An 11190-nucleotide genomic window follows, 5' to 3' on the forward strand; every position below is an offset into this window, starting at 1 on the left:
AATTTGGACTTGGTGCCATGCTGGAAACTGGAGTTATAGCTGTTTAAAATCCCGTGCTCATCCCGTGCTCATACGGGCGGACGGACATAACATACGCTGGGGGTCCCTGGACAGAGGGGGCGGGGCTTTAGCAATTCATGCTCGTCCCTATTGGTGGTCTAAGTCCACATACTGAATTTGGACTTGGTGGCATGCTGGAAACTGGAGTTATAGCTGTTTAAAATCCCGTGCTCATCCCTCAGCTTGTAGATCGGCTATTTTTGGCAAAGAGGTTTGGTGTGAAGGGGAAAAAAGAGCGGACCAAGATTGTATCATTTATTTTAATCTGCAACAATTGTATTCAATATGGAGGGGGTCCCTGCTTCATCTCTCTCTCAGCTAGGGGGTCCTTGGCCTGAAAACGTTGAAGACCCCTGCTTTAATGTAAGAAGTGCACTGTTTTTAAAATGCTAGTTCCTGTTGCAGTTCCTCTGAAAGTCACTTCCGGACGGTTGGAGTTATCGTCAGAGGTCACTGAAGGGACAAGCCCGACATTCAAAAAATAAACGTCTTCCACTGTTGGTGGAGCAGTGGCAGCACCCAACCATCACCTCCCTCCATCCATCCACCGCTCTGTCCATCAGGGCCGGATCTAGGCATAGGCAAGGGGGGACAATGCCCCCCCCAAATGCCCTGACTTTTTTTGGGGGGGGGGCTTGTGAAAGTTACATTCATGTCATGTGTGATATGAAATGTGAGTTTACCATAATCAAAGTAATCCTTAATCATATTCCATCATGTATCATTGCACAATTCAAATATTCCTCTGGCCTGATTTTCCATGGGCAGTGTTGCCAGATATTGCGAGAGAAAGAAGCCTAGGAAAACAAGCCCAAAAGAAGCAAAGTAGGCCACATGAGCACTTTAAACCTATGCATCAAGCTCACAACAATAGGAAGCAGTATTACACAAACAGCCGGAAAAAACAGAAAAAAACGCCAAAAAATATCGCCGCCGCGCGAAGCGCTGAGTCCACGCCCCACGAGCATTTATTAGTGCCCCCCCAATTAATAATTTCTGTATCCGGCCCTGCTGTCCATCGTGTTTTACGAACAGAGAGGTCTGTATAGTCTATGAGCCAGACAAGATTTCATTATCGAAAGAGTGGGCAAAACCAAACCTATATTAAATTGTTCATAGGGTCAATACGAGTAAATAAATATATGATAACCTCTCCACAGGAGTAGCTTTTTCATGGTTATCACACATTTTGTAATTTTCCCCATACGTACATGACAGGTGAAAAAATGACAAAGTTTAAAAAAGAGTTATCATAATGAAACTTCCTGAGTTGATTACTTACATGAAGACAATGATTTATCGTATTACAAGTTTTCTGACATTGTATATTTAAATATGCAAATTAGGCATTAGGAAAATATGCCCGAATTTGCATAACTTTCCAGAATCAACATTGGAACATTGGACAAAGCCAGAGTGAACATTCTTATTGTCTCCGCCAGGCCGAAGGCATGGCGAGAGAGTATGTTTTACCCTCCGTCCGTCTGTCCGTTTGTCCGTGTGTGTGTCCGTGTGTGTGTCCGTCCTGTCTGTGTGTTACCAGCTAATCTCCGGCACCGTTGGCCCGTTCGCTCCGAAACTGTGCACACACACTCCCTCGATGCCAATTCAGAACCTCTGCCCCATTTTTTTCACATGGGCCTGTTATAGCGCCACCAGGAGGCCGATTTGTTCAAAACCCATTTTTTTACATTAGTCCTACAGATTTTATCCAAACGTCATGCAAATCGGTACACAGTATCTCTATAGTCATGTGATCAACACGGATCTGTCCGATTTCCCTTATTCCATCCTCATTACCTATGGTTGGCTTCCAAAGTTTGCAGGATTGGTCCGTTTTGAACAAAAAGCCTCAAACTATGCACACAGCTTGCGATTTCCGTGAAATTTCACACGCACATTCCCACTAGGCCGAGGAAGAAATGCCACCCTTTTCACATTGGCCTGTTATAGCGCCACCAGCAGGTCTAATTTAGCAAAACACATTTTTGGAACAAAATGCCTCAAATCATGAATGCAGTGTCTGATTGCCGTGAAAGACCTAAGAATAAATGGCACCCTTTTCACATTGGCCTATTATAGCGCCACCAGGAGGCCACAATAACGTACCTGACCTGGCGGAGACCTGTGCTCCGAGGAGCACTTTTTCTAGTTTCATTTTGTTAAGATGTTGGAGTCAAAAGTTTTTAATGAGGGAATATTCAATATCTGGCTCAATTTTGGGGCTCTGGCTCATGGGGAAAATTACAAAATGTGTGATAACCATGAAAAAGCTACTCCTGTGGAGAGGTTATCATATATTTATTTACTCGTATTGACCCTATGAACAATTTAATATAGGTTTGGTTTTGCCCACTCTTTCGATAATCATTGCTCAATTTTGGGGTTCTGGCTCATGGATTAGTAAGGTGGATGGACATCCACCTCCGTGTTCATCGTGTGTCCTATTCTTCCACCATGTCTTCTTCAATTCCTCCACCTATCTCTTCACCATGTCTGCTATTAATCCACCTCTCTGTTCATGTCTTCTGCTCATCCCCTCCTCTGTGTCTCCTCCTGTCTTTTCTCTGGGTGGTGGTGTTGCTTCATCTGTTCTGCTCCTCATCAAACCTGGAGATATGAGGAGAGCAGAGAGACAACACAATGGATGTTAGTTTTTACTTCTATTTTGCTTCGATTTTTTTGTTTTCAATTTAAGTTCAGGTCTAATTCCCTTTTAAAGCGGGGTTGCTAGTTTAGTATAGTTTTACATTTCTGAAAAGGCTTTTAGTTTAGTTTGTATTAATACTAGTGTCAGTTGTGTTGATTGTTTTTGTCATTTGTTGGTTCATGCCATTTAACACATTTATTCACAGTTAGGGTGCGCTCCCATTGCACTTTTATTTTGCCTCTTGGGCGGAATCTGCCAATGCTTTGTCAATGCAAATGCATGGATTCTTGGAAAAAATCTGCAAGACCATGAATCCATGCATTTGCATTGACAAAGCATTGGCAGATTCCGCCCCAGAGGTAAAATAAAAGTGCGGTGGGAGCCCTTAAAACTGAGTTTGACCCACCCAAAATACTAGACTGGTGAAAACAGGACATTTTCTCTATGATTTTAGTTAGTTTTAGCGAGTTTTGCACAATACAGTGTCAGTATTTCAATAGGCCTATCGTTAGTAATCGTTTTTGTAAAGCCTCATTTTAATTTCAGCTAACTAAAATGTTTTTTAACTTTAATTTAGTTTGAGTTATTTTTGTTTAGAGATTATTGTTGTTTAGTATTTTTTGTAAACAATAATAACCTCCAAGTGTGCGTGCATGTGAAGTGGGGTGTGTGTGTGTGTGTGTGTGTGTGTGTGTGTGTGTGTGTGTGTGTGTGTGTGTGTGTGTGTGTGTGCGTGCGTGCGTGCGTGCGTGCCTGTCTGTCTGTGTGTGCGTGCGTGCGTGCGTGCGTGCCTTACTGTCTGATACATTCAGGGATCTGCAGGTGGTCCAGGGGTAACATTTCTGACAACTCCTGCAGACTCACGCACGAAACACAATTTCCTGCTGAACTTCTCACTGACGACACAAGAACAACAATTGTCCTTACAATGCATCCAAGCATGATTGATCACCACATCAGTCAATCAATCATTCAAACAATCGGTCAATCATTGAGTAATTCTGCTTTAACGCTATTTAAGGCTGAAATCGAATTAGTGACATTGTTAGTTCTGTTTGTCTGTCTGTCTGTCTGTCTGTCTGTCTGTCTGTAGTGGCCCTCAAACTATTCATGGACCCCACCTGATGAAAGGCTTGACCAGCATGATGAGAGCTTTGATGTACCAGGCAGGATGAACCACAAACAGTCCCTTCAGGTCCTTCTTTAACCTGACACACACACGCACGCACGCACGCACGCACGCACACGCACACGCACACGCACACACACACACACACACACACACACACACACACACACACACACACACACCACATGGTTAGATTTCCATTATGCTCATCAAACTGTTATGTACAAATACAACATTCTATTAAAATCTATCATTTTTTACAATTATTATTACAAACCGCTGATAATAATATGATTTGAAATTGAAGGAGAAATATAGCTGCAAGCAGCGATAATACGGGGCCAGGTAATGAAGAGAGAAAAAAGAAAGAAGCAATGATAAGTAATATGCACAATAAGCCATTGAAACATAGAATACTGAACTTGAGAGAAAGAAGACCATGCAATTAACATGAGGATTTTAAACCCTCACTAACCCTAACCTCAGTAAAACAACGCCTAAGCCTATCCTCAAGACACACTGGCCCTCATTTATCAACGCGGTGCAGCCCGAATAATGAGCGTACGGCGAGATCACCGCACCTTTCGGCATTTATCAATACTAGACCATACCCGGTGAAGGGCGCAGGCAAAAGTAGTTGCAAACTGGGCTTCTTTTCATAGACCTCGTTGCTTGTAGGGTTCGTTTGGTTTGGCCTTGTTTTCATAGACCTTGCTGCTTGTTTCTCTCGCGAAACCTGGCAACGACGCATGCGCAGTTTGATCAAGAGTCCCCCCAAGACACAACCACCGTGAGGTTACTAGAATTATAGTAGGATATCCTGACGTGGGCTTCATCCTACCGTAGGCTGAAATCTCACGTCTGGTCGAGACCAGTTGTTGACGTTGGCTGCGCCCGTTTATTCCATTCTAGACCTGCGGGGCACCATTGTCTGACTGTCTGACAAGCATCTGGACACATAATCCACTCCTAAATGTGTATATCTACACTAATAAATAATCGCTGTGAAAATATATCATTTTATAAACTAATTTAAACAAACTGCTTTAACAGTCATTCGGTTAAGCTTGCAGATCTGCATGGCTGCATTGGCTATTTGAAAATAGCAGATCTACAAGCTCACAACAGGTTGCATTGCGACGCGTTGTGAGCTTGTAGATCTGCTATTTTCAGCGCAGCAGTGCTTCTGCAAGAGAATTTTCGGGAGCCCCGACCATCTTTTCACTGAAAGTGAGGTCTACAAACTTACAGTAGCTTGTCCTATGTTATGGAGTTATGTCATAGAGAGTTATGTAGGCTACACAACCTGGCTGGGTTAAGGATATAAACCCGACGCTGTGTGTGTGTGTGTGTGTGTGTGTGTGTGTGAGAGAGAGAGCGAGAGAGCGAGAGAGAGCGAGAGAGAGAGGCGTGTGCGGCGAGGCCAGCGGGGGAAACTGTTTCTTATTGGCTTTTCATGTCTTTGGTCGTATTCTGGTTCGTCTTCATGTCGTAAAATCGGGGCGTTTTGAGAATATTTAAGGGCGTGTTATTTAAATGACGCTCGGTTTCAGCCGTGACATTTATCAACGCTGGGACCAAGTGTACGCTCGGATCAGCTGTGTAGGATGCGTTGATAAATGTGACTTCGACGTTGGTGTACGGCCGAATATATGGAAAAATATACGCCGGTTTATACGCTGCGTTGATAAATGAGGGCCAGTATGTGTTATCCGAATAATGCCAAATCATGATCACCTCAATACATTGTCATGGACAGGGATCGAACCAGCAACCTATGGACTCCAAGACTGCCTTTCTTCTCATTGAGCTAGATATATGGCCTCCCTGATAGTGTCTGTTGATATTTATAAGTATTTCCGTTCATTTTGAACCAGGCCTCTGTGTCCCGAACTACTCTAGATCACTGGTTCACAAACCATTTACCAATAAAGGGATTTTTGTGTCTCCTCAGAACGAAAACTAGTGAAAGTAGCCGATCTACAAGTTCACAAAACGTTGCTATCTGAAAAGTTGTGAGGTTGTAGATCGGCTATTTTCAAAATGAAGTATACCATACATTAAAAGAGAGACACAACTATAAGTAATATGCACAATAAGCCATAGAAGACTGAGCTTAAGGTCATGTTTTCTGCAATGCCACCTCTCACCGAGAGAGAGAGAGAGAGAGAGAGAGAGAGAGAGAGAGAGGGGGGGAATAGATTGAAGAGACATGGAAGCAGATTGGATTGATTGGACATCTCAACCTATTGCCATTAACAGGAATCGAACCTTCAACCTTCGGATTGACAGGCTGCAACACTATGCAACCTATAGTGCTATAGCTGTGTCTAGGCTGAGGTTGTCTGTTGAAGATAAAAGTGAACCAGTGAAAGCAGCCGATCTACAAGCTCAGAAACACGTTGCTATCTGAAAAGTTTTGAGATTGTATATCGGCTATTTTCAGAATGAAGTATGTCATACATTGCAAAAACATACCCTCTCAAATAAGCATTTCATGTTATCTTTATCAATTGGACATGTCTTCATTGATACGGTCTTGTTGTTTGCAATGCACTTTAAATGAAGTCTGCACCAAGTGAGGCTTGAACCGGCTACCTTGATGTTGTGAGACATTCACTTAAGCGGGAAGCCATTGGACCAACAGACCTGATCTAGTGAAAACGGAGGTCAGACAGATGATACCATTTCACGCAAATAGCTGAAAAATCCTGGGTTTAAGTGTTTTTCAAACTGCTCAAAATTGCGGACAATCTAAGGCCGGAGCTTACTGGTAAAAGTGATACATGTGTTCCTCATGAGTCAAGGCACATGTGTAAGCAGGTGTAATGGCTGTCGGCCAAACGAGGCATGACTTTTGCCTGTTTAAAGTTTGCATTTTCAAAAAATTGCTATAGCGCCCCCCTTTGACCAATTGGAGTAAGATTGGTTTCAGTGATATTTGGAATGACCCTGTACATTACTGCAACTTTTCAAAGAAATGTGAGTCTGCATGTATGTGTTAGGGGCAGATGAATAATTGTCATAAAACTGCAATATTCATTGGCTCATTAAAGCTTCATTTTTTCACTTAGAAAAAATCCGCTTGTACCGTTTGGTCGGCATAGGTCCAAAGTTCATGTGTAAAACGTTTCGTGCAGATTGCTCAAAAATCCCAGGAGGAGATAGATTTTAACAGCTTTTCATGTAATTCAAAATGGTGAGAGATCTAAAGGTCAGAGGTCAAAAGTCAGAGTGTGAAAGTTGTTCATCATGAGGAGACGCATGTGTGTATTGAAGTTTTATGGCTGTAGGTCAAACAGGGCATGAGTTGTACCTGTTCAAAGTTGGCATTTTCAACTGAGTGCAATAGCGCCACCTTTTGACGAAAGATTGTGAGATTTATTTCTTGATAGTTTTTCATGACCATCTATCATATGGCCGAGTTTCATAAAAAGCGTATGCACGGTTCAGCCAGAACTGGAAAAAACGGCAGAAGAAGAAGAAGAAATGGAATAATGCCAATAACAAAACGGAGACATGCTGGAAGCCTGTCCCCGTAATTCCAGTAAACCCTATCATTAGGAGTCAAACCGAGTGATTATTAGCAAAACTGATACCGTTTTGGCGGTGTGAAACTGAACAACGTAAAGAGCTCATTTGTGGCATTAACAGGCTCAGAATATTGTGTAAGGAGTTAGGGCTGGACAGTATATCAATATTATATCGATTTTATGATGTGACAGTGAGACTAGATCTGGAATTTGGGAAACGGTAATAATGTTACAGGCTTAACAACAACAACAATCAACATGTGTTGTTGTACTGGGCATGCAGGTACCAGTGTCTGACCTTCTGTCTATAGAGGTATAACACTGACCTTCTCTCTATGGAGGTATAACACTGACCTTCTGTCTATGGAGGTATAACACTGACCTTCTCTCTATGGAGGTATAACACTGACCTTCTCTCTATGGAGGTATAACACTGACCTTCTCTCTATGGAGGTATAACACTGACCTTCTGTCTATGGAGGTATAACACTGACCTTCTCTCTATAGAGGTATAACACTGACCTTCTCTCTATGGAGGTATAACACTGACCTTCTGTCTATGGAGGTATAACACTGACCTTCTCTCTATGGAGGTATAACACTGACCTTCTGTCTATGGAGGTATAACACTGACCTTCTGTCTATGGAGGTATAACACTGACCTTCTCTCTATGGAGGTATAACACTGACCTTCTGTCTATGGAGGTATAACACTGACCTTCTGTCTATGGAGGTATAACACTGACCTTCTCTCTATGGAGGTATAACACTGACCTTCTGTCTATGGAGGTATAACACTGACAAAGCCATTTAATGGCGGGCATCTTGTTCCTGGGAGCCATTCCACACAGATACACCAGCACGTAGTCCTCTGATACCATGAGGTCCAAAGTCCCCACTATGTACCTGGTGAAAAACACACACACACACACACACACGCACATGCGCGCGCGCGCACACACACACACACACACACACACACACACACACACACACACACACACACACACACACACACACACACACACACACACACACACACACACACACACACACACACACACACACACACACACACACACACACACACAAAAACACACAAAAACACAACACATCAGAACACAAAATCACCCAGGCATCCTTACTTAGGGCACCGGGAAATTATTTAAAAAAAGATTGTCCAAACATTTCTAAAATGTAAAAATGTCACGATGCGAGCATGCGACGCATTGTGAACTTATAGATCAGCACCATCGTACAACAAAGTATAAATCAGGCTTCATGTGGACACATTAGACAGAAAATGGAAATACTGTTATGTTAACACCATATGCTGTTTTGTTTGGTGATTGATTGCAAATATTACCTTCACCTTCATGTCCACCTATTGGTGGCATATACACTATGCACACCTAACCAGTCCTGGTGCAGAAGACCAGGTAGGATGTGAAGTCTTAACCCATTAAGACCGGGAACGCATCTGTGTCGCCACTTTAACCATTATTTTATACTTAAGCTATTCAAAAATAGCAGATATACAAGCTCATAGCGCGGCACCGAGGGTTTTATTGTATTTTATTGTATAGTATTTTATAGCGCGGCACCGAGGCACAGAGTATATATCGTCGGTGTCCGGGACGAACCAGCTAACTCCATTTTCATCTTTTTTTTTTTTTCATAAATCGACGCTATTGAACACCCTTCACATCTGTGTAAAAAATCTAAACATTTGAACCAATGAAAAGTATTAAAAAGCGCCTCAGACGAAAACTCCCAACTCCATTGGATCCTCAAACTGTCCGTCAAAAACAAACAACTCCCCCCTCTCCTCGACACAGGGCTGCTTCACAGCATTAGCAGTGCTCGTTGCGCAGTGAACGAGGAGGAACACGTAAACAGACTCCCCGTAGTCTGTTAAAACTATGCAGTGTACCTGTTTATCAAACTTAGCACTGACGCTAATGTTATGAAAACAAGTAATTATATTTCTAAAATCTATGAAGTGTTTAATGAGGAGAGCATTGTGATAAGAAGAAAGACGTTCATAGCATTTCTGTCGCGCTAGTGTTCTACTACCTCTTTGCAGAAGTTATTGTAATATTAAGTCCTGTTTATTGTTGTAGGCCTATATAATAAGTGTCACGAAGCATCAGGGCATTAATTCACACGTTGTTGTGATGCATTGTGAGCTTGGAGATCCATTGTTAGCTTTTGGGAATCTGTACCCTTTTGAAACCTCTCTCTCAACAGCGAGTGGAGCTACTGTTGTTTGGACACCTAACTCCACTTCAGCTTGATTGCTGCTGGTCTGAAACTACTAACTCCACTCGCGCTGGGTAAAGTGTTGATTTACCCCGATTTGGGTAAAGTGTTGATAATATAATGACACATGCAAGTATCTCACAATATATACAGTCACTATACCAACTTTGATGAGGTAGTATTGCTTTGTTTTAAAAATATAAGGTTTTCTTCATTTTCTGAAAAACGTATATTTTGTTTTTTCGTTTCCTGAACAATGAGCGTTTTGGAGTTAGCAGTTTCGCGCTGGACAGCAGAGATATATTTTAAAGCGATTTTTTTACTCAAATCTTTGCTTCTGGGGGGTCCCTGGAACAACATATTTTGAGAACCACTGATTATAGCAACAAAAGTTTTTTCAAAAAACTGATTTAGAAGACATTTGTAGAATCTCCCAGAAGCAAAGATTTGAGTTACAAATGTTCGCTGAAAGGTAGGGTAAGTGATTTGCGTTGGTTAAAATAAGTGTTAAATAGCTCTATATTCTGATAGTACTCATTGCTATAGAGTGTTTGTTCAGTATTAGGAGTCTCCTTGTCTCTGCACCTCTTTATTAAACAGAAAATGCATTTTAGTTTCAGTTTCAGTTTCATTTCCAATTTTATCCAATCAGGACAGATAACTCTATCAGGATACAGATTAAACAAGTGAAATTGGAAGTGATGACACTAAGAAATGAGCAGACAAAATTGGAACTGCAACACTATACAAATTAAGCTTAAAAATGGGTACTTTCTCCTGATTGGCTGAGATTTTGACACCTACCAAAAATTTATTTTCTGTTTATTAAAGAGCTGGAGAGAAGGGGAGACTCCTGTTACTGAACAAACACTCTATAGCAATGATTACTATCAGAATATAGTGCTTTAACCTTTTAACAAAATACTTTTTGTTTTAACCAAAAATATCACTTACCCTACCTTTAAAGAATATGTGTATTCCAAGATTTGCGGACATTTTCAGGATTTTTCAAAAATAGCCAAATAAATCTTAAAATGACACAGATTCACAGTCTTAAAGGGTTAAGTCATCTTTATACTGTTTTCATACCGTCTTTTATATGATTGTGTTGCTAGTGTTACTACGCACTTTGTATTGTTCTCTATGCATACCTGTATCTTTGTTTCACCCCTACTGCAGTGTTGCTATGACAACTGAATTCCCCCACGGGATTAATAAAGGTCTATATCCTATCCTACATTGAAAACACACACACATACTGTGGGTCAGAGGTCAGTTTTAAGGGTCAGGGTTCAGTGTTTTATGCTAACCTGAACAAGTTGTCCATATGACTATTTTCCACCACAAGAACTAAGCAGTGTTGATTTCCTCGACTAAAACTATGACGAAAAATGTTCATCAACTACCTTCATCAACTAAATAAAAACGTAATAAAAACTAAGCTATGATGACTAAACCTAAATATATTGACAATTTCGTCAACAAATAAAAACTAGACTAAAATGTTAGTGAGGGTCTAGTGGAGAAGAGATCCAGTAGAACTAAAAGACAAGTCA

General features: G+C 41.4%; 1 pseudogene across 1 annotated transcript; it reads right to left on the reverse strand.

Annotated features, from left to right (window-relative positions):
• Positions 1 to 2480: 2480 nt before the first annotated feature.
• Positions 2481 to 8511, reverse strand: LOC311050545 (BCL2/adenovirus E1B 19 kDa protein-interacting protein 2-like; annotated as a pseudogene). Its single transcript, XR_014602888.1, has 5 exons — positions 8504 to 8511; positions 8147 to 8278; positions 3832 to 3918; positions 3507 to 3606; positions 2481 to 2670 (listed from the first exon to the last, which is right to left on the reverse strand). The product of XR_014602888.1 is annotated as a BCL2/adenovirus E1B 19 kDa protein-interacting protein 2-like (transcript).
• Between the last annotated feature and the right edge of the window lie 2679 nt (positions 8512 to 11190).

This window comes from Gymnoscopelus microlampas, assembly GCF_963454915.1.
Source record: "Gymnoscopelus microlampas genome assembly, chromosome: 8".
Lineage (NCBI taxonomy): Eukaryota > Metazoa > Chordata > Actinopteri > Myctophiformes > Myctophidae > Gymnoscopelus > Gymnoscopelus microlampas.